At 36.6% G+C, this 18,761-nt stretch overlaps 1 pseudogene; it reads right to left on the bottom strand.

Annotated features, from left to right (window-relative positions):
- LOC128565619 (steroid transmembrane transporter SLC22A24-like) overlaps positions 1-18,761 on the bottom strand; it is an 84,813-nt pseudogene that overhangs the window by 13,035 nt on the left and 53,017 nt on the right.

Genomic DNA, 18,761 nt, shown 5'->3' with positions numbered 1-18,761 from the left:
CGCTAGAGGCCATCTACAGCAAACCCACAGCCAATATCGTATTCAATGGAGTTAAATTGAAATCATTTCCACTCAGATCAGGAACCAGACAAGGCTGCTCATTGTTTCCACTGATCTTTAACCTTGCAATGGAAGTTTTAGCCACCGCAATTAGGGAAGAAAAGGCGATCAAGGGTATCCATATAGGGTCAGAAGAGATCAAACTTTTGCTGTTCACAGATGATATGATTGTATATCTGGAAAACACCAGGGATTCTACTACAAAACTCTTAGAAGTGATCAAGGAATACGGCAGCATCGCAGGTTACAAAATCAACATTCAAAAATTGGTAGCCTTTATATATACCAACAATAGTCAAGCTGAAAAAACAGTTAGGGACTCTATTCTGTTCACAGTAGTGCCAAAGAAGATGAAATATTTGGGAGTTTATCCAACAAAGAATGTGAAAGATCTCTATAAAGAGAACTATGAAACTCTAAGAAAAGAAATAGCTGAAAATGTTAACAAATGGAAAAACATACCATGCTCATGGCTGGGAAGAATCGACATTGTTAAAATGTCCATAATACCCAAAGCAATATATAATTTTAATGCAATCCCTATTAAAGCACCACTGTCATACTTTAAAGATCTTGAAAAAATAATACTTTGTTTTATATGGAATCAGAAAAAACCTCGAATTGCCAAGACATTTCTCAGAAGTAAAAACAAAGCTGGAGGAATCACGCTACCAGACCTCAGACTATACTATAATTGGATAGTGATCAAAACAGCATGGTACTGACACAAAAACAGAGAAGTAGATGTCTGGAATAGAATAGAGAACCAAGAGATGAATCAAGCTACTTACCATTATTTGAACTTTGACAAGCCAATTAAAAACATTCAGTGGGGAAAAGATTCCCTATTTAACAAATGGTGCTAAGGAAGTGGCAGGCAACCTGTAGAAGACTGAAACTGGACCCACACCTTTCACCATTAAGTAAGATAGACTCTCACTGGATTGAAGATTTAAACTTAAGACATAAGACTATAACAAAACTAGAAGAGAGTGCAGGGAAAACCCTTGAAGAAATTGGTCTGGGCGAGTATTTTATGAGGAGGACCCCCCGGGAAATTGAAGCAGTATCAAAAATACACTACTGGGACCTAATCCAACTAAAAAGCTTCTGCACAGCCAAGAACACAGTAAGTAAAGCAAGCAAACAGCCCTCAGAATGGGAGGAGACATTTGCAGGTTGTGACTCCGACAAAGGTTTAATAACCAGAATCCACAGAGAACTCAAAAGTATAAGCAAGAAAAGAACAAGTGATCCCATCACAGGCTGGGCAAGGGACTTGAAGAGAATGTTCTCTGAAGAAGACAGGCGCACGGCCTACAGACATATGAAAAAATGCTCATCATCTTTAATCATCAGAGAAATGCAAACCCAAACTACTTTGAGATATCATCTAACTCCAGTAAGATCAGCCCATATCACAAAATCCCAAGACCATAGATGTTGGCATGAATGTGGAGAAAGGGGAACAATTCTACACTGCTGGTGGGAATGCAAATTAATACATTCCTTTTGGAAAGATGTTTGGAGAACACTTAGAGATCTAAAATAGATCTAAATAGAATCCTATAATTCCTCTACTACGTATATATCCAGAAGACCAAAAATCACATTATAACAAAGATATTTGTAGCAGAAGGTTTATTGCAGCCCAATTCATAATTGTTAAGTCATGGAAATATCCCAAGTGCCCATAGATCCATGAATGGATTAATAAATTGTGGTATATGTACACCATGGAATATTATGCAGCCTTAGAGAAAGATGGAGACTTTACCTCTTTCATGTTTACATGGATGGAGCTGAAACATATTCTTCTTAGTAAAGTATCTCAAGAATGGAAGAAAAAGTATCCAATGTACTCAGCCCTACTGTAAAACTAATTTATGGCTTTCACATGAAAGCTATAACCCAGTTATAACATAAGAATTGGGGTAAGGGGAAAAGGGAGGGGAAGAAGGCAGGAGGTGGGCGGAGGGAGGGTGATTGGTGGGATTACACCTGCGGTGCATCTTACAAGGGTACATGTGAAACTTAGTAAATGTAGAATGTAAATGTCTTAACACAAGAACTAAGAAAATGCCAGGAGGGCTATGTTAACCGGTATGATGAAAATGTGTCAAACAGTCTATAAAACCAGTGTATGGTGCCCTCATTAATATACACAGCATGATTTAATAATAAAAAAAATTGATCACATCTTAGGTCACAAGTCTAACCTCAGCAAAATTTAAAAGAGTAGAAATTACTCCTTACATCTTCTGAGACCATCATAGAATAAAAGTTGAACTCAGTAACAACTGGAATCTGCATACTCTGACAAAAACATGGAAGCTAAATCACCTTGTGCTCTATGATAACTGTGTCATAGACGAGATTAAGAAAGAAATTACCAAATTTTTGGAACAAAACGATAGTGAAGACAAGAATTATCAGAACCTCTGGGATACTGCAAAGGCAGTACTAAGGGGGAAATTTATAGCACTGCAAACTTTCCTCAGGAGAATGGAAAGAGAGAAAGTTAACAACTAAATGGGACATCTCACACAACTGGAAAAGGAAGAACATTCCAATCCCAAACCTAGCAGAAGTAAATAAATAACCAAAATTAGAGCAGAATTAAATGAAATTGAAAACAAAAGGATTATACAACAGATCAATAAATCAAAAAATTGGTTTTTTTTGGTGAGAGCAAGATGGCAGCCAAGTACAGTCTTGGGAGATAAGACTCCTGGCATCTTTGGCTGGTGGGATCTGCCTATAATCATCCCTTTGAGGATACAGGGAGTCAGCGAGAGACTTCTGGACCCCAAGAGGTGGACAAAAACAGTGGAAAACTGGCAAGTGGTTGCATGTGTTCGATCAGTCTAATCCCACCAGCAGCTGTAAGTACAGCAGCAGTGAGACTACAAACTGGAAAGGCCTTACCTGTGAACTGTTTGGGTGTTTTTGGACTTGGCACTCAGTTGAACTGCCTTTGGGGAGAGCTTGAGCAGGAGTGCAGAGAACTTTGGGCATTGTCTAGGGCCCCAGACTGAGCCTCTGAGCCTGACGGAGCTAATGGTGTTCGGCTGTGTGCCACAGGGAGCCATTGTGAGAGAACTGCCCTGGCAAACTCTGCCCTCTGGGTCACAGAGCAAGGATCAGGTGGGAGCTAGTAACTTAGTGACTGAGCATCCTAAAGGAGGGGAATAAGCTGCCTTACAGCCTTAACTCTCAGGGGCAGAGTGGACCGGTTTTGGCACACTGGGTAAGTGGATAGCCACTTCAGCAGTGATCCCAGAGATAAGCACTTTCCTGGGAAAGCTTCTGCTTAGTCAAGTTTAGAAGTTTAAAGTGTCTTTTAAGCAGGCTGAAGAGAGATTTAGGGTCTCCACCCTGTGGGGTTTGAGAAATCAGCGGAGGCCTCTAGTTGTATCAGCATTGTGATTAACATCTCATACCCCAGAAGACCACCTGTTGCCCAGACAATATTCAACAAGATATATATACTGGGTTGTTTTTGGTTGTTTGTTTGCTTGTTTGTAGTTTATTTTGTTGTTGTTGTTTTGTTTTTTAACTTCAACTTTTTCTGTACAGATGTTTTCTTTTCTTTTTTTCTCTCTCTCTCTTCTTTCTCCATTTTTCTAGTTTAAATACAATTTCCCATTGCTGCCTTTTTCAATAATTAGAACTTCATGTCTGCTAGTGTTTCTACCCCTGTTATTTGTTTTTTCACCCAATTTTATCCTGTAAACTTTTCTGTTTTCTTGCTTTAGTTTGATTTACAGCATTTTTGTCTTTCATTTCTACTTGGTGGAGGTGGGGTAGTGCGTCTGATCAGGTTAGCATAGAGGTGCTGACTTCAAGGGAACCACCCCACCAGGCACCACCAGAGGTTTGGGTTTTTATAAGGTTGTGTCAAAGTACCCCACTGTACACCTATATTGCTCTGTCTCCCTCCTTCTGTGTCTCTCTTCTTTTTGGCAATATTCCCTTTTACCCACTCCCTCTCCTTTCTCTATTTTATTTTCTTTCTTGCTTTTTCTTTCTTTTGTCACTTCTTGCTCTTCAACCTTCTCATCCTTCTGGTCCTGTACCAAAAGGACTCATCAAAACCTTAGTCCACAGGCACGGGAACGTAAAGAGGATGAGGAAGTGAAAAGAAAACTAGTGCAAGGAAACAGATAAAAGAAATCACTCATGAGGAAGAATCAGCAGAAAACTCCTGGCAACATGAAGAACCAGTCCAGAGCAACCCCTCCAAGGGACCATGGGCAGCTACTGCAGAGGATTCCACCTATAAAGAAATGTTAGGAATGACAGAAAGGGAATTTAGAATACACATGATGAAAACAATGAAGGAAATGATGGAAACAACGAAGGAAACTGCTAATAAGGTAGAAAATAATCAAAAGGAAATCCAAAACCAGAACCAAATAAGAGATGAATGATATGAAGAATATAGAAAGGATATAGCAGAGCTGAAGGAACTGAAGCAGTCATTAGGGAACTTAAAGATGCAATGGAAAGTATCAGCAACAGGTTAGACCATGTAGAAGAAAGAATTTCGGAGGTAGAAGACAAAGTTCTTGAGATAACTAAGATAGTTAAAGAGGCAAAAAAGAAGAGAGAGAAAGCAGAATGTTCACTGTCAGAATTATGGGACTTTATGAAGCATTCCAACATACAAGTTATAGGAATCCCAGAAGGGGAAGAAGAATGTCCAATAGGAATGGAAGCCATACTAGAGAATATTATAAATGAAAATTTCCCAAATATCACCAAAGATTCTGACACATTGCTTTTAGAGGGATATCGGACCCTAGGTTGCCTCAATTCTAACCAAGCTTCTGCAAGACACATTGTGATGAACCTGTCCAAAGTCAAGACAAAAGAAAAGATTCTGCAAGCTGTCAGGAGTAAGTGCCAGTTGACCTACAGGGGCAAATCCATTAGAGTCACTGCAGACTTCTCTAATGAAAATTTCCAAGCAAGAAGACAATGGTCATCTACCTTTAATCTATTTAATCAGAACAATTTTTAGCCCAGAATGCTATACCCTGCTAGGCTAAGCTTTAAAATTGATGGTGAAATCAAGTATATATTTATGGATATACAAACATTGAGGAAATTTGCCACAACAAGACCAGCTCTACAGGAAATACTTCAACCTGTTCTACACACTGACTATGACAATGGATCAGCATCAAAGTATGAACTCAGAAATTAAAGGACAGAACCTAACTTCCACACTGATGCAAAAGATAAAACTAAGCAATGGACTCTCACCAAATAAGATGAATAGAATACTACCACACTTATTATCTCAATAAATTTTAATGGCTTGAATTCCCCACTGAAGAGACATAGATTGGCTGACTGGATTAAAAAACACAAGCCATCCATTTGCTGTCTGCAAGAAACACACCTGGCTTCAAAAGACAAATTAAAACTCTGAGTCAAGGGTTGGAGACAATTTTTCAGGCAAATGGAATTCAGAAGAAAAGAGGAGTTGCAATCTTATTTTCAGATACATGTGGATTTAAAGCAACTAAAGTCAAAAAAGACAAAGATGGTCACTTTATATTGGTCAAGGGAAAAATACAAGAAGACGTTTCAATTCTAAATATTTATGTACCCAATTTAAATTCTCCCAGATTCTTGAAACAGACCCTACCCAGTCTGAGCAATATGATATCCGACAATACCATAATAACGGGGGACTTTAACACTCCTCTTACAGAGCTGTACAGATCCTCTAAACAGACACTAAACAAAGATATAAGAGATTTAAATGAGACCCTAGAACAACTGTGCTTGATAGACGCATATAGAACACTCTATCCCAAAGATAAAGAATATACATTCTTCTCAACACCCTATGGAACATTCTCCAAAATTGATCATATTCTGGGAAGAAAACAAATATCAACAGAATCAAAAGAATTGAAATTTTACCTTGTATCTTCTCAGACCATAAGGCACTAAAGGTGAAACTCAACTCTAACAAAAATGTTCGACCCCACACAAAGGCATGGAAATTAAACAACCTTCTGTTGAATTACAGATGGGTGCAGGAAGAAATAAAACAGGAAATCATTACCTTCCTTGAGCATAACAACAATGAAGACACAAGCTACCAAAACCCGTGGTAGCAGTTTTGAGAGGAAAATTTCTTGCTTTAGATGCCTACACTCGAAAAGCAGAATGTGCATCAACAAATTCACAAGCCATCTGATGGAATTGGAAGAAGAACAATCTAAGCCTAAACGCAGTAGAAGAAAAGAAATATCCAAAATCAAATCAGAGATCAATGAAATTGAAAACAAAAGAATCATTCAGAAAATTAATGAAACAAGGAGTTGGTTTTTTGAAAAAATAAATAAAGTAGATAAACCATTGGCCAGACTAATGAGAAATAGAAAAGAAAGTAAAATCTCTAGTAACCTCAATCAGAAATGATAAAGGTGAAATAACAACTGATCCCACAGAGATACAAGACATCATCTCTGAATACTACCAGAAACTCTATGCCCAGAAATTTGACAATGGGAAGGAAATGGATCAATATTTGAAATCACACCCTCTCCCTAGACTTAGCCAGGAAGAAACAGCTCCTAAACAGACCAATTTCAAGCACTGAGATTAAAGAAACAATAAAAAGGCTTCCATCCAAAAAATGCCCTGGTCCAGATGGCTTCACTCCAGAATTCTATCAAACCTTCAAGGAAGAGCTTATTCCTGTACTGCACAAATTGTTCAAAAAAATTGAGGAGGAAGGAATCTTCCCCAACACGTTCTATGAAGCAAACATCACCCTGATACCCAAACAATGAAAAGACCCATCCAAAAAGGAGAATTTCAGATCAATTTCACTCATGAATATAGAAGCAAAAATTCTCAACAAAATCCTAGCCAATACATTACACCTTATCATCAAAAAGTCATACATCATGATCAAGTAGGTTTCATCCCAGAGATGCAAGGCTGGTTTAACATACACAAGTCTATAAACGTTATGCACCATATTAACAGAGGCAAAAATAAAGATCAGATGATCCTCTCAATAGATGCAGAAAAAGCATTTGATAAAATCCAGCATCCTTTTCTAATTAGAACACTGAAGAGTATAGGCATAGGTGGCACATTTCTAAAACTGATTGAAGATATCTATGACAAACCCACAGCTAATATTTTACTGAATGGAGTAAAACTGAAAGCTTTTCCTCTTAGAACTGGAACCACAAAGGTTGTCCTCTGTCACCTTTACTATTCAACGTAGTGCTGGAAGTTCTAGCCAATACAATTAGGCAAGACAAGGAAATAAAGGGAATCCAAATGGGAGCAGAGGAGGTCAAACTCTCCCTCTTTGCTGACGACATGATCTTATACTTAGAGAACCCCAAAGACTCAACCACAAGACTCCTAGAAATCATCAAAAAATACAGTAATGTTTCAGGATATAAAATCAATGTCCACAAGTCAGTAGCCTGTGTATACGCCAATAACAGTCAAGATGAGAAGGTAATTAAGGACACAACTCCCTTCACCATAGTTTCAAAAAACATGAAATACCTAGGAGTATACCTAACAAAGGAGGTGAAGGACCTCTATAAAGAAAATTTTAAAATCCTCAGAAAGGAAATAGCAAAGGATATTAACAAATGGAAGAACATACCATGCTCATGGATGGGAAGAATCAACATTGTTAAAATGTCTATACTTCCCAAAGCAATCTACCTATTCAATGCCATTCCTATCAAAATACCAACATTGTACTTTCAAGATTTGGAAAAAATGATTCTACTTTTTGTATGGAACCAGAAAAAAAACCGTATAGCTAAGGCAGTTCTTAGTAAGAAAAATAAAGCTGGGGGCATCACCACACCAGATTTTAGGCTGTACTACAAAGCCATAGTGGTCGAGATAGCATGGTACTGGCACAAAAATAGAGACATAGACACTTGGAATCAAATAGAAAACCAGGAAATAAAACTAACATCTAACAACCACCTAATCTTTGATAAACCAAACAAGAACATACCTTGGGGGAAAGACTCCCTATTCAATAAATGGTGTTGGGAGAACTGGATATCCACACGTAAAAGACTGAAACTGGACCCACACATTTCCCCACTCACAAAAATTGATTCAAGATAGATAAAGGACTTAAATTTAAGGCATGAAACAATAAAAATCCTTAAAGAAAGCATAGGAAAATCACTGAAAGATATTGGCCTGGGGGAAGACTTCATGAAGAAGACTGCCATGGCAATTGCAACAACAACAAAAATAAACAATGGGACTTAATTAAACCGAAAAGCTTCTGTACAGCTAAGGAGACAATAACCAAAGCAAATAGACAACCTACACAATGGGAAAGGATATTTACATATTTTGAATCAGACAAAAACTTGATAACTAGAATCTATAGAGAACTCAAATTAATAGACATAAAAAAAGCCAACAATCCCATATATCAATGGGCAAGAGACATGAATAGAACTTTCTCTAAAGAAGACAGACGAATGGCTAAGAAACATATGAAAAAATGTTCATCATCCCTATCTATTAGAGAAATGCAAATCAAGAATGAGATACCATCTAACCCCAGCAAGAATGGCCCACATCACAAAATCTCAAAACTGCAGATGCTGGCATAGATGTGGAGAGAAGGGAACACTTTTATACTGCTGGTGGGACTGCAAACTAGTACAACCTTTTTGGAAGGAAGTATGGAGAACCCTCAAATAACTCAAGCTAGACCTCCCATTTGATCCTGCAATCCCATTACTGGGCATCTATCCAGAAGGAAAAGAAATCCTTTTCTCCTAAGGACACTTGTACTAGACTGTTTATTGCAGCTCAATTTACAATCGCCAAAATGTGGAAATAGCCTAAATGCCCACCAACCCAGGAATGGATTAAAAGGTGTGGTATATGTATACCATGGAATACTATTCAGCTATTTAAAAAAAAATGGAGACTTTACGTTTTTCATATTAACCTGGATGGAAGTGGAAGACATTATTCTTAGTAAAGCATCACAAGAATGGAGAAGCGGGGCGGTGCCTATGGCTCAGTGAGTAGGGCACCAGCCCCATATGCCGAGGGTGGCGGGTTCAAACCCAGCCCCGGCCAAACTGCAACAAAAAGAATTGCCGGGCATTGTGGCGGGCGCCTGTAGCTGCTCGGGAGGCTGAGGCAAGAGAATCGCGTAAGCCCAAGAGTTAGAGGTTGCTGTGAGCCGTGTGATGCCACGGCACTCTACCCGAGGGCAGTACAGTGAGACTCTGTCTCTACAAAAAAAAAAAGAATGGAGAAGCATGAATCCTATGTACTCAATTTTGATATGAGGACAATTAACGACAATTAAGGTCACTGTGGGGGTGGAGGAAGGGGAGAGCAGAGAAAGAAAGAAGGAGGGAGGGGTGGGGAAAGGAAGAGGAGAGAGAGGGAAGAAGGGAGGGGGTGGGGCCTTGGTGTGTGCCACACCTTCTGGGGGCAAGACACGATTGCAAGAGAGACTTTACCTAAAAAATACAATCAGTGTACCTGGCTTATTGTACCCTCAATGAATCCCCAACAACAACAAAAAATGGAGACTTTACATCCATCATATTAACCTGGATGGAGGTAGCAGAGAGGGGATAGCAAAGAGAGAAAAAAGGAGGGAGGGGTGGGGAAAGGAAGAGCAGAGAGAGGGAAGGAGGGAGGGGGTTGGGGCCTTGGTGTGTGCCACACCTTTTGGGGGCAAGACAGGATTGCAAGAGGGACTTTACCTAACAAATGCAATCAATGTAACCTGGCTTATTGTACCCTCAATGAATCCCCAACAATAAAAAAATAAATAAAAAAAATTTTTAAAAAGTTGGTTTTTTTAAAAAGGTCAATAAAATAGATAAACCTTTGGCTAACCTATACAGGAAAAAAAAAGAGTAAAATCTCTAATTTCATCAATCAGAAATGGTAATGATGAAATAACAACAGACTCCTCAGAAATTCAAAAAATCCTTAATGAATATTACAAAAAACTTTATTTTCAGAAATATAAAAATCTAAAGGAAATTGGCCAATACTTAGAAACACACTACCTTCCAAGACTTAGCCAAAATCAAGTGTAAATGTTGAACAGGCCTATATCAAGTTCTGAAATAGTATCAACTATACAAAATCTCCCTAAAAAGAAAAACCCAGGACCAGATGGCTTCACGTCAGAATTCTACCAAACCTTTAGAGGTAGTATCTATATTACTCAATCTTTTCCAAAACATAGAAGAAGGCATAATTACCAACACATTCTATGAAGCAAACATCACCTTGATCCCCAAACATTGTGCCCACTGGGGGAAAGCACACCAATCCCCCTCCCTCTCTGCTCTCACCACCCCCAACCTCCTTGCAACTTGAACTAAATTGAGGTTTTCTGTTGTGTGGGTGTGTATTAGTTCATCTACTGGCTTCATATTAGTATTGAGTACATGGGATCCTCCAGGCCTTCTTGACCAGACTTTGTTAAACAAGATTATCATGCCTTCATTCATCCATCCTTTTTTCACTCACATGCAAAATAACTCCACTTGGAATCTTTTCTTTCATAAACATTTTTCTTTTAAAGATGATCATAGATGGTAGCTTTGTCCCATCTACACAACAGGCTAGAACAATAAATAAATGTGTTTTCACATGTCTTTGCTCCTTTAATGTTATCAGTTCATTGGATGGCACATTAAACATGAGTGGAACATCATACACCTTGGTGATTTGGTACAGCGCAATGTTGTAAATCTTTTGTAGATTGATAACATAAGAATGAAATTACAAAACTTGATTCTTATAGGCTGCGGGAGTTTGGGAGCAAGTTTTATTCATGTCCTCATCCTTTCTTCATAAAGTTAAATCACCTTTCTTCATAAAGTTAAATCACCAGTTATGGACCCCTAAGAAATCATCGATGTTTTTTCTTTCTTCTCATGTAACCCTTTTACCCTCTTCTTGTATCATCTTGGTCAAAACAGAGATCCCGGTTCAATGCTGCTCCAGAATCCAGGTCTTCACCTCCTGTTCCACCACCAGCCACTTTGAAGATTGCCCTAGTGTTACCTTCTTCTGCCTTGGCATCTGAAGAAACTTTCCTTCTCATGGTCTTCACAATCTGATGACACCCTCAGTGCTAGGAGGTCTAAAGTATCTCTCAGCAGCTTTGTTGTTATGCTCTTTAGCATATTCAATAACTGTTAGCCTAAAGCTTGCAGTGTATAAAAACTGTTTTGACATTTTCCCAGGTATTTTCCAATAAGTTTTGTAAAAGTATCGGCTAGATTTCTAGCTCCTGCCTAAAGTGAATGAAAAGAAATATATCACTCTTCATAGGCCAAAATGCTTCTATTGGAAGCTCATTGTAAGCTAAATAAAATGAATTACCACATTCCGGGGTTATTATTTTGCATACAGATGTCATTCTTGCTTTCTGGAGATACATTTTTAACATCTAAACATAAATAAATGAATCAAAAACTTTTATATGAATATAGAGTTAGTATTACCCATGTATAATGTGCATTCTTATTTTTCCATCAAAAATTGGGCAAAAAAGTTTGCATTATACACAGCAAAATTTGATAACTAAAATGTACACAGGTATTTGGAAACTAATTAGAACTTTATAATAAATTAATAAGTCAAACAAGATCCAAATCATAAGTTAGAAATTGCTTTGAACTGATTTAGATTAAAGATATTGCATCTCAGAACTATACAGAAATGGGTACCTATGTAAGATGGATATGTTAATTTTTTATGGTAATAATGATTTACCTATATATGTATCTCATAACATCATGTTGTATACCTTAAATATACATAATTTAATTTCTTTAAACATATAGGATACAGGTTTGGTAATGCTGGCTAACAGGGAATATTGTAATTCCTTCATAGTTATGTGTATTTCCAAGAAATTTGAAAGCTTGAGCAGAAAAGAATTAAGCTTCTTTGCCTGAAGGACACACAGACACACAATACACACCCCTATACACACTGAAACTCCAGTAAATTGAAGCAAAAGTAATATTAAAGATCATAAATCAATGAAATATGAAGCACACAACAATGTACATAAAGTTATCTCTTTGAAAAATTACTAAACTTTAGAAACTTCCAGCAAGACAGATCCTTAAAAATATGTAAACATTAGTTATCTATATCAGGATTAAGAAAAAAGGCTACTTTATATTTCATAATTATCTAATTGATACAAAGAGGATACTGAGAACAATTTTATTCCAAAATCATTGGACAATTTAGAAGAAATGGGCAAAGTCTTGAAAAACAACTTGTCAAAAACCAGATAAAAGTAGAAACTCTCACTAGTACTTTGTCTAGCATAGATATTGAATATATAGTTAACAATTTTTTCAAATAAAATTTAGGCCTAACTACATATGCTCAAAACAACCACAAATATTTAGGTAGAAATAGAAATAATTCAAAAGAAAAGAGAGTCCAAAAACTACATAGAGTTGCCTGGTTAATAACAAAACTGCCTCTGAAACTAAATAGGGAAATGATGGCCTTTCTACTAAATGGTAATGAGTGAATTGACCATGCATATGGAAAATATAAATTTTGACCCCAATCTGAAATTCTATTCAAATATTACCTTGAGATGGATCATAGACAACACAAATTTGATAGGGGAAAAAAGGTTTCAAAAGCAAACAGGGAAGTATCTTTATAAATATGGATAGAAAAGATTTCTGAAACAGAATACCAAAAATAGCAGTCACAAAAGAAAAACTTGATTGATATACTCATGAAAATTGAGAAATTTAGTTCATCAAAACACATGATCAGGGAGTGGAAAGGTAGTCCACAGGTTGAGAAAAGACATTTAACACATATATCTAAAATAAATAAATAAGTAAGTAATGATCTAATAAAAATGGATAAAGTCTAGGCAAGATAGGAAAGCCTTCATCATTAGTGATCAAGAAAATGCAAATTTATATCACAATGTGCTAACATCTATGTCCCTTGAAATAGCTAACTTAAAGTAATTTACAACAATTAATATTGTCACATACTAGTGCTATCTATTGGTATATAGAGATTATACTAACATGTATCAATATGAAATTAAAAAGCCCTTATACTTGATGAAGGGAGTGTATAGTTGTACACTGATTTTGGAGTACTGTTTGGAAGGTTACATATGCTGTAAGCCCAGGAACACATAATAGTGTCCTAGTGTGAAATCCGTGATTCATGAAGAGAACAATGGATAAATAACTTAGGGTATATTAATATAAAGGAAAATAACCTACAATCAAAAAACAAAATTACATCTATGCAAAACAATATTGGTGAATTTCCCATATATAAAAAGTGTATGTATATCATGATTTAATTTATACGAAAGTCCAGAACAGTCTAATGTAACCTATAGGAATAGGGGAAAGAACAGTTAATACTTTTCGGCAAGAATTAACTTGTCTTGGGGAAAGAGAGACATGAGATATGATTCAGGAATCCTGAAAGGTGCTTATCTGGGTAATGGTTACATGGTGTAATGAATCTCTAATTTATCTAGGTAAACACTTTAGAAAAATTCACTTTGCGTATTTGTAATCAGGTCCTACTGAGTCTTCTGATATTATCAGGCTATCTTAAAATGTGACTCTTAAAGATATATACTTGGCTTTTCTCTTATGTATTAATGAGCCCTCTACAATGCTGCTGCTAATTTTTTGGAAGAAGAAATGAATATATTCACTAATAATTTTAAATTAATTATCACCAAATGGAGCTTACAGCACAAAAGACAGGCAGACGAGTCTCATTCGCATTTTAGGTGCATGGAACAAGGACCAAACTGATGCTTTGATCTGGGCTCTCTCCAAATCCTCCTGCATGATGGATCTCAGAAACTTCAACAACAGCACCAACAAAAACAACAAAATAACAAGCATTTATGAGATGTCAACAATGCGCCAGACTTAGTGCCACCTACAAGAGGATGAGCTGAAAATATTGTCCCCTTTCCTCAAGGAAATTTCTGTGTAGAGTGAAGGGCACCCTGTCCTTATTCAATGGCTCATAATTTCAGGCATCTGAAAGTCTGGCTTCCTCATTGCAAGGCAGAGAAATTCTGTTGGGCAATCCCAGGTTCAGAGTTTCCTGCAAGATCCTCTAGGCCCTCTGTTGCAAATGCATGGCACTTTAATCTCCTCCCCCCGCCCCTGTTTTTTTAGTCCAATCACATTTCTCATGCATGCAAACTTATGATTGCCCAGTTCCTGAGGAATTGAAGCTTCAACTATTATTGCTGCCTGGGAGTAAGGAAGAATTTGATGTCACAATGAGAATTTAGAACTACATCATCCAACGACTGTCTTCTAACTGGTAGTAGTTGGAGCATGCAGTTGTGATATTAGTATTAAAATTTCACTGCTGTTGAACAGGGATGGGCTATTTATTTTTAAAAGAATGCATTGGCCTATATAAGACTTCAGGATTTTGAAGGTTTCAAGAAAAATAATTATTTAAGGGACTTTGGGACCATCAATGCATTGAAGAAAGATAGTGGAAGACTGATGGTGATTGACTATGAGTATAAAGTGAATTGTGAAATCTAGAGGGTGCATACAGAGAGGTGCCTATAAAGAAACCCTCATCTCCCACAAGTGGAAGACAGAAAACTGAAGGTAAGGCCCAGGACTTAATTTTAATAGTACCTTTAGGAAAGCTTGAAAATCTGAAGCTTGGCTGGTCTCCTTTGCCAAGTTCATGGCTGTGACTGAGAGTAAGTAGGACTCATAAGGGAATGGGTGAATCTGAGTTGATGCATTTGATCATTTTGAATCTCCACATTTCCTTGTATTACTTGGGTTGAATGAGGAGATCACTTCTCCCTGGTAAAAGCTAGTGCTCCTGCCTTGAAAGGTATTGCAGAGGTTTATCTATCACCATTGACCTTCTATTAGACCAATAACTAAAGAAAAATATATATCTGGGGAAGTTTATTGTCAGGTAGGAAAGGGCCTGCATGCACAAAGAGCTCAAGTAGTAAGCTAATCCATGCTGGCAGGAAGGTAAACATGAGAATAGATTCTATGCTTGAGGAGGACAACAGATAAAGTTGGATGAAGGAGAATGTTTTATCGAATGAAAAATTGTTGGCAGTTTTGAAAAATAGCCAACAATTATCACCACCTCTGGGTATTCATACTTGTATAAAATCTCCTCTATTAAAATTTTCTTCTATAGGGCATTTGTGCTTTCTCAGTACTGATACGGATTGTCTTTGAGTTGTGCCTGTTCCTATAATGGTTTAAATGCCTTTCCTCTTCCCTTTCTGGCTCAATAAAGCTAGAGTGAATACTTCTCTGTATTCTCTCACAAGTATTCTGTGTATAACCTTGTCATATCCCATAATCTGTGTTGTAATGGACAGTTAATTTTTAATTCCTTAGTAAAATGTACATTCCTTGAGGGAAGAGTACCTGACTTATTCTCTTATTACTACCTATCCCCAGACTGGCACATGGTAGGTGTATAAGTATTTTGAAATGAAGGAGGAAGACAGCTTAAATGAACCATGAATGAAGTGTCTGACTTCCTGTTATGTGGAAGGAAACTTCAAATAAAACTGAGAAGTTTAGGTGAGATTCCGCCAAATTCTCTCCCTCTGAGGTACATTTCAAAACAGCTAAGGATATATTATGTCGTACCACAAAAATAAGTAAGTAAGGTGATGGTTATCTTAATTAGATTGATTTAAGCATTCCACATTGTATATCAAATCATCACATTGTATCCCATAAATGTATACAGTTATGATTTAATAAAAATTAAGTTAAAAAACTGAGTCTTTCTACTCAGACACAATATTAGTACCCTCTAATGTAGACGATGTAAATGCCAAAAAAATTATCAGTTTTCTTCCCTATCATACCCACATTGTGTAGAATAGTATTTACTTATATTTTATTCTCAATAAATATTTAGTGAATGATTGAATCTTTGCATAAAATTAAGATCAACCTATAAAATCTATTCTACATGTGGTTAATTTCCATTTCTATTATAGTTTTTCTCAGTTCCCCTTGAAGGGACCAGGGTTAGAGAAATAGTGAGAAATGAAGTGTGTGTTGATTTCTTTTCCCCTTGAAGGGACTAGGGTTAGTGAAATAGTGAGAAATGAATTGTGTGTTGATTTCTTTGTCCTATATGTCTAGGATAATAGAATTGAAATATGATGGCCAAATTATTCTAACAATTGAATGTACTTTTACCCATGGATATGTGCACTTCTGCACAGAAATTATGTGAATTTCTGTAATACCAAGGTCCAAATCCTTGCAAAAGACAAATGGAATGATTTTTTAAAATTTCCTTTCCACCCCCAGTGATAAATCAATGGGGAACCAGGATAGCACTAGAAGGTCCCACTCAGAAAATTCTAATTCTGGAAGCATAGTTACCCCCAGGAACCCAGACTAGTGTTACTGTAAGTTCATGTTTCCTTTTTACACTCGTTACCAGCCTCCCTTTTCAAATCACCTCAATGTTCAAGGTCTCTTCAATACACTTTTGTCCATTTATGTGTGCAACTCTTTGAAGTTCCTTTCAGCCCTCATCTAGCCGATTGTTGATAATCAGCCAGTGAGCAGACTCGACCATCCACCTGAGAAAAGAAGACAATGTAGGTACAGTAAATAATTGTTTGTTTGTCAACCTTTAACCCAAGTTTCTTTTCCTAAATCATTTTAATACAGACTTTAAAAACTGCAGGAGAGTCATTCCTAACCAAGTCATCCTCATCCATTGGACTCCTACAGGGAAGTGTGTATGTGACCATCTGTGAATAATAAACATGTCATGTATCATTCATTTACATCCCTATTTTTTGTTACTAATATAAAAATTTTATATCATAAAATTAACCTTTCTTTAAAGAGTATAATTTAATAGTTTAAAATAATCACAAGGTTCTTCAGACATCACCACTACCTAATCCTACGACATTTTCATCACCCCTCTCATTGCTTCTTTACCCCAGCCCACAGTAACCACTTATCTACTTTCTGTCTTTATGGATTTTTCCATACTGAATACTTCGTAGACATTGTACAATTCACAATGTGACCTCTTGTGGCATTCTATGGGGTCAGTATCACCTTGATAAAAAGCCAAACAAAAAGACAATAAGAAATTATAAAACCATATCTTTTGTGAACTTTGAGGGAAAAGTCTACAATGTAAGAGTAACAAACCAATTCAGGGGCATTTTGAGGGGATCATACACCATGCTCAGGTGGCATTTATTGCTGATTGTAATGATGTTTCAACATATGAAAATCCATCACTGTAACACATCACATTTACATAATAAGTAAGAAACCACATATGGTCATCATATGGTCATTTTCTTCAATGCAGAAAAAGTTAATTTAACATCTTTTATGATAAGACACTCAAAAACTTATGAATACAAGGAAACTACCTCAGAATAACAAATATCATATCAGAGAAATCCACAGTGAACACAATACTCAATGATTAAATACTGAAAGCTGTTACTCTAAGACCAACAACAAGTCAAGGATACCCACTTTCATTTCTATTCACCATTGTACAGAAAGTTCTAGCCAGAGTGATCAGTCCAGGAAAAGAAAAGGTATCTACTTTGAAAGGTGAAAAAATTATCTCTATTTGCAGATAACGTGAACTCATATGGGAGGAATTCTAAAGATTTTACCAAAAAACTGCCAAAAAGTGTATTCAGTAGCAGAATACAAAACCATTATACAAAAATCAGCTGCATTTCTACACACTGAGTACTCTGAAAGGAAAATTACAGAAATAATTCCATAACAGCATGCACAAGAATAAAATATTTATAAATTTATCTTAAGGAGTTTGTACACATGTAGAATTAAAGTTATAAAACACCACTAAAAGAAATCAAAGAAGAAAAATATATATAAATACATTTTACATTTCTAGATTGAAAGACTTAATATTGATATCTTAATATTGACAATACTATTCAAAGCAATCTACACATGCAATGCCTATGAAAATTCCAATTGCTTTCTTTTCTGAAGCACCCATGATAAAATTCACATGAAATCTCGTGATATCCCAAATAACCAAAACAATCTTTCAAAAAACAGTGGTGGAGGACTCACACTTTCTAAATTCAAAACTTATAACAAAGCTACAGTATCAGTACAATGTGGTACTACCAATAGAAGAGGAGAGGCCCGAAATAACTCCTAATATATGAAACCGAGTGATTTTTTAATGAAAGTATTAATGGGCTAAATAGTCTTTTTCAACAAATAGTACTGGGGAAGTTGAATATATGCATGCAAAAAGTGAAGGTGGGCTCTTATCCAATACCATATACAGAATTAAAACTGCACAAAGGACCAAATCTAAGACCTAAATCAGGTGGGTTTTCCTTTGTATGCTAGTTGTTGCTTTGACCTTGCAGCTTGTAGAATTTTTCTCCCTCATTTTGACTTTGGCCAAATGTGTCTATGTGTCTATCTATGTGTCTTCAAGATATCCTATTTGCTACGGATCTTCCCAGAGTTTGATGAGCATCTTCTATCTGCATATCTTATCCTGCAACACCAGGATAGTCTTCTAAATAATTTCCTTGAATAGATTTTCTATGCTTTTTGCTTTTCCTTCTTATCCCTCTATAA

The sequence above is a fragment of the Nycticebus coucang genome, chromosome 14 (genome assembly GCF_027406575.1).
Source record: "Nycticebus coucang isolate mNycCou1 chromosome 14, mNycCou1.pri, whole genome shotgun sequence".
Classification (NCBI taxonomy): Eukaryota; Metazoa; Chordata; class Mammalia; order Primates; family Lorisidae; genus Nycticebus; species Nycticebus coucang.
This window is presented reverse-complemented; position numbering and strand designations above follow the sequence as displayed.